The following is a 6523-nucleotide window of genomic DNA, read 5'->3' as shown; positions in this document are numbered from 1 at the left end:
TATCACTATTAACGCTCGAGGTGTTCTAGACCTAGAGAATAGTTTCTTAAGGAACCTCACAACTACCCTAGCATCATTAGTAGGCAAGGCTTGTGCCTCCGGCCATTTAGAAAAATACTCAACAGCATCCAATATATACTTGCATCCATACGAAGAAGGAAAAGGACCCATAAAGTCAATGCCCCAAACATCAAAAATTTCCAACACTTGTATACTATGTTGGGGCATTTCATCTCGGGCAGAAATATTACCTGACCGTTGGCATGCATCACAAACCTGGACATATGCTCGTGCATCCTGGAAGATAGTCGGCCAATAAAAACTAGCATCCAAAACCTTCCTGGCCGTATGGTTTGCGTCTTGGTGTCCACCAAACAATCCCTCATGAAAATGCTTGAGAATTTAAATGACCTCCTCCCCATATACACACCTCCTGATAATTTGATCTGCACAAATCCTAAACAAGAAGGGGTCGTCCCGAATGTAGTACTTCAAGTCAGCAAAGAATTTATTCTTTTGCTGGCTCGTCATACCCATTGGGAGTACCTTTGTAGCCAAATAATTAGCATAATCAGAAAACCAAGGAATAGCATTAGTTACCTGCATTGAGCATAAGTGTTCATCTGGAAAGAAGTTATCGATCTCTTGCTCATTAAGCTCCTCCAAGTGCGGGTTCTCCAATCGAGAAAGATGATCTGCTGCAAGATTTTCAGCTCCTCATTTGTCCTTAATTTCCAAGTCAAATTCCTACAATAAAAGAACCCAACGAATCAATCTAGGCTTAGAATCATGCTTTGAAAATAAATACCTTAAAGCAGAATGATCCATGTAAACGATTGTCTTTGACAGCACAAGGTAAGAACGGAATTTATCAAAGGCGAACACGACAGCCAGGAGCTCCTTCTCTGTGGTGGTATAGTGTTCTTGGGCATTCGTAAGCGTCTTGCTAGCGTAGTAAATAGGTTGGAACTTCTTCTCCCTGCGCTGACCTAAAATAGCTCCAACTGAAAAATCACTAGCATCGCACATAAGCTCAAAGAACAGCTCCCAATCAGGAGAAACCATGATGGGAGCCGTGGTTAGTTTTTCCTTTAATAACTCAAAAGCTGCTAAACAATCATCATTAAATACAAAAGGCACATCTTTTACTAGCAATTGAGTTAAAGGCCTGGCAACCTTAGAAAAGTCCTTAATGAACCTTCTATAAAACCCTACATGCCCTAAGAAACTTCTAACAGCCCTAACCGAAGTATGGGGAGGTAGCTTACTTATAACATCCACTTTAGCTCTATCTACTTCCATCCCTGCATTTGACACTTTATGTCCTAACACTATACCCTTTTGGACCATAAAATGACATTTTTCCCAATTCAACATAAGGTTAACTTCAACACACCTAGCTAACATCCTTTCCAAATTATGCAAACAATAGGAAAAAGAGTTACCGAATACAGAGAAGTCATCCATGAAGACCTCCATAGACTCCTCTATCATGTCATGGAAGATGGCCATCATACACCGCTGAAAGGTCGCAGGCGCATTACACAAACCAAACGGCATCCTCCTATAGGCAAAAGTGCCATAAGGACAAGTGAATGTTGTTTTCTCTTGGTCTTCTGGTGCTGTGGGAATCTGAAAGTAACCAGAAAAACCGTCAAGGAAATAATAATACATATGGTCTGAAAGCCTCTCAAGCATTTTATCAATAAAAGGAAGGGGAAAGTGGTCCTTTCGGGTTGTGTCATTCAAGCGTCGGTAGTCTATACAAACACGAAAGCCTGTTACCGTTCGTGTAGGAATCAGCTCCTCCTTTTCATTTTTCACCACAGTCATGCCCCCTTTCTTGGGAACCACCTGTACAGGACTCTCCCAAGAACTGTCAGAAATAGGATAAATTAAACCTACATTAAGAAGTTTAATTATCTCCTTTTTAACCACCTCCTTCATATGAGGGTTCAACCACCTTTGTGGCTGTACCACCGGTTTGAACTCATCCTCCATCAAAATCTTATGAAGGTAGTAACTCAAGTTTATCCCTGGTATATCAGCCGTCTTACACGCAAATGCCTTTGCATACCTTCTCAAAATACACAGCACCATCTCCCTCTCCTCAGGTTTGAGATGAGCGGAAATAATGACCGGTAAGCGCTTTGCTTCTTCTAAGTAGGCATACATTAAATGCGCTGGCAACTCTTTCAACTCAAGAACGAGCGGCTCCTCCAAAGAAGGCTTCAGCTTCTTTACTCCTAACCTGTCAAGATCAACAAAACCATCAGTCTTTTCATCATTAAAATCAGCAGCTAATAAGTGCTCTAGCTACTCCAACACTTGTTCATTGGATAAATTATCCTCATTTTCTTGCATTGCCACTTGCAAAGGACCATCAATCAGCATTTCTTGCAATTGAGACTCCACAATATCATCAATCGAGCACACAGTACCATCGTGCTCATAGGGTGTCTAAAGGATTTAGTCAAATCAAACATAATGCTCTCATCATCTACCCTGAGTTCCAGCTTTCCATTACTAACATTTATCAAAGCTCTAGATGTAGCTAAAAATGGTCTACCTAGGATCAATGGAACATCACTCTCACCATCCATATCCATGACAATAAAATCCACAAGAAATATAAATTTGTCAACTTTAACTAGCACATCCTCTATAATCCCTTTCGGGTACTTAACAGTTCTATCTGCTAGTTGTATACTCATCGTAGTAGGAGTTAGCTTAGAAGTGCTTAGTCCTAACTCCTCAAACAATGAGCTAGGCATCAAATTGATGCTAGCTCCTAAATCAGCTAATGCCAGCAATTTCAATTTATCCCCAATTAAACAAGGTATAGTAAAACTCCTTGGGTCACGTCGTTTAATTGGAATCTTGCTCTGAAACACTGCTGAGCATTCTGCATTCAAGGTCACCAATCCCAAATCCTCTAACTTCTTCTTGTTGCTTAGAATCTCCTTTAAAAACTTTGCATACTTTGGCATCTGCAAAATAGCTTCAACAAAAAGCAAGTTAATCCGCAATTGTTTAAAAAGATCTAAAAACTTACCGAATTACTGATCAACTTTATCCTATTTAAGTTTTGCAAGATATGGAATGGGAGGTTGGTATGGCCTCAAGGGGATCTTCTTCGAATCCTCCTTTTCTTCAACTACTTCCTTTCCTTTCTCCTCAGGCTTGTCTTCCTTTTTCGACTCATCCACCTACACATCAAAATCATCATTAGTAAAAGGCATAGATGGACTAGGAAGTTCCTTACCTGATCTCAAAGTAATTACTTTGGCATGCTCCCTTAGATTAGACTTTGTGTTACTTGGAAGCGTGCCCGGCTGCCTCTCAGCAATCATCCTAGACAACTGCCCAATTTGATTTTCCAAGTTCTGAATTGAAGCTTGTTGATTTCGAATGGCAGTGTCCGTTTGTTGAAATCTGTTCTCTAAAGTTGCAATGAACTTCGTCATCAACTCTTCCAAGCTAAGCTTCTTCTCTTGACTACCTCCTGGTTGATGGGGAACAGAATGCATAGGTTGCTACTGATGCAACCTCTAATATCTTGGTGGACCTTGGTTATTGGAATTTCTCCATCCAAAATTAAAATGATTCCTCCACCCTGGGTTGTATGTACTGCTGTAGGGATCATTCTGCTGCCTACCTACATAATCAACATGCTCAACATTAGAAACATTAGTAGGCATAGAAGATGCAAACATACCTCTCATATCAGAATTGGCGCTGTAATGCGGTCCACCACAGAATTCACATCCGGGCTGAGCTGCTTGGACCGGCATCTGATGCTGTTCTATCTTTTTAGAAAGTAGCTCTACTTGTGCTGCCAAGGCTGCTGTAGGATCTGCCTCAGCCCGATATACAGCGGGCTTTGGACCTCTAGCCCGTGGAGTTTGCCACTGATACGTATTGGTGGCCATCTCTTCTATCAAATCCTGGGCTTGCTCAGGTTACTATTGATAGCTCCCCCTGCAGCTGCATCTACCATTTTTCTAATGGCTGTATTCATGCCACTATAGAATGTCTGCACTTACATCCAAAGAGGAAGACCATGGTGTGGGCAACACCTTAACAAGTCCTTGAAGCGCTCCCAGGCTTCGTACATCGATTCTCCTTCACCCTGCATAAAAGAAGATATGTTATTTCGCATTTGAGCAGTCTTAGCAAGAGGAAATTACTTATTCAAAAAAAATTCATAAAGAAGTACAGGTAGTGATCGTTTTCCATGGCAAAGGCTGTAGCCATCTTTACGCTCTATCCCTCAAAGAAAAAGGAAACAGCCTCAACCGTATGGCTTCATCGGTTGTTCCATTAATCTTAAAGGTATCACATATCTCCAAGAAGTTGGCGATATGCTCGTTCGGATCTTCGCTCGCCAATCCTCCAAATTGCACCTTATTCTGGATCATCTGGATCACATTCGGCTTTATTTCAAAATTATTGGCCGCCACGGGAGGCCTCACTATCCCAGTTTGCGTCCCTGCTAGAGAGGGCCTAGCAAACTCGTACATGGTCCTATCACCATCACCTCCATATGCATTGTGGTTCTCCATCTCACTAGTTCCAAGAATAGGAATCTGCTCCAATCTCCTCCTCTACTGTCTGCAAACGCCTCTTTAGTAATCTAAAAGAGCGCTCGGGTTCAGGTAAAGGCTCTGGAAGATCAGGATTAGAGCTCCTGGTCATAAACTACCTGAGCACAACAAAGAATAACAACACCAACAAACAAAAATAAGAACAAAAACTACACACAGAAAACAAACTATAAACAAAAAGAGAAATGACTAGACTGACAAATATTAAAATTTCAATCTAGTTCATAGAAAACCATTCCCCGGCAACGGCGCTAAAAACTTGATGGTTGCTAAGTCAAGCAAGATTACGACCTAAGGCAGTGTACCTATTGGTGGAGTATACCTAATGGCGAGTACCAAGTGTCGTATTTCCCAAAAGAACGTGTGAACCTAAACCTACTCAATCATCTCTATTATCTAATCTTAAAAATGGCATTGAATGCTAAATACAAAATGAACTAAAGCTACTCTAATTGTTATCTAACTACGGCTACTAGGGAACGATTAATTCAAGTTAAGGAATAACCCCTTGGGAATTCTTGTCTCTAGGGAATGGAAACTAAAGATGGAATTGATTGATTGAATTCAATTTCTATGGGAAAATCTCTACGCAATTAACACCTTTCTCAAGGATACTAACATCTTAACTTAGATTAATTAGGTTGAAATCTCTTCCTAACTCTAATTATCCAAATTAGCATTATGTACCATTTAACACTATTGAGAGTTCTTAATTTCTCAATCTGGTAGAACGAACACCCTATCTCTAGGCGAATTCAATTCTAGGTTGCAAAGGACAATCCAAACCTAAATGTCTTTCTCAAGAACATTCAAATTCTAATAATCATTCAACAAGATATGAAGAACAAATCAGTAAGCTCTTCCATTGCAAATCAATATTGAAAATCAATACATTCAATTCAAAAGTTAAGTACAAAAATCCCTAGATAAAGAACCCCAATGGGTTAACAAGTTTAGCTAATCATGTTCATTATCAAAACCCACAAGAATTCAATTACAAAAATGAGTAAAGGTAGAGAAACCCGAATACACCTTGGATGTGAGTAAACTGCTTCAATTCCTCTTGCCCAATCTTGAATCGATTCTTGTTCCTCTTGCTCGAATTGAAACCAATCAACGAACCTCGCCAATCTTTAATCTTCGAAGAGAATCCAATTGAAACCTTGGTCCAAGTCTCCTTTTTCCTTAGTTCCAGCTCAGAAAACCCTTAGAGAGAGAAGAAATGAGTTTGGGACGTCCTAACCCTACTTAGATAGTGTTTCCCTCTTTTCCTCCTTTTAATTAATTCATCCAGCTGCCGTGAACATGGCCGTGTTGATGCCCGTGTTGGGAACACAGCTTGGTATTGGTGGGCATGTTAGGAACACGACCCCGTGCTGAGGGCCGTGTTACTTTCTAGGTCGTGCTCCTTAACGCTTATTTTTCTTATTGTCGAATGCACCCAACACGGCCTGTTTTGGTGCTCGTGTTGGGAACACGGCTTGCTCTTCAGAATGTGTTTGGGAACACAGCCATGTTCAGCTTCCTCATGCGCGAAATAGACTTGTTTCGGCAACTTTAACATCCAATTCTGCTCCAATTCTTCCCTTTGTCACTCTTTGACTTCTTTTGGACCTAATGCACACAAACAGACGCATAGGGTGAGTGTTGGGACCAATTCACATCCAAATGTACATAAAATCAGCCTTAAAAACCCCATTTAGATGTGTGTATTCTATGCACATCATTCAGTTTCCATCTTTGGTCTGAGTAAGGTGGATTATTTTGCAGGGATCTTTCTCTATACACCTCTAATTGAAACAAAATCAGTTTTAAATTATATTAGACACATAAAATTAGTGATCTGAAAAGATTCATCATAAAATTTGTTGAATAGAAGTTTTAGTGGATTTTTAAATTAACCATATTAATTCTGT

The 6523-nt window shown here is 40.3% G+C and overlaps 1 non-coding gene across 1 annotated transcript; it reads left to right on the top strand.

The window, feature by feature from the left end:
• Nucleotides 1-4058: 4058 nt before the first annotated feature.
• LOC112535743 lies at nucleotides 4059-4164 on the top strand. The gene has a single exon (XR_003079823.2). It is a non-coding gene; the product is annotated as a small nucleolar RNA R71 (small nucleolar RNA).
• Nucleotides 4165-6523: the final 2359 nt, after the last annotated feature.

The sequence above is a fragment of the Ricinus communis genome, chromosome 4, assembly GCF_019578655.1.
Source record: "Ricinus communis isolate WT05 ecotype wild-type chromosome 4, ASM1957865v1, whole genome shotgun sequence".
Taxonomy (NCBI): Eukaryota; Viridiplantae; Streptophyta; class Magnoliopsida; order Malpighiales; family Euphorbiaceae; genus Ricinus; species Ricinus communis.
This window is presented reverse-complemented; position numbering and strand designations above follow the sequence as displayed.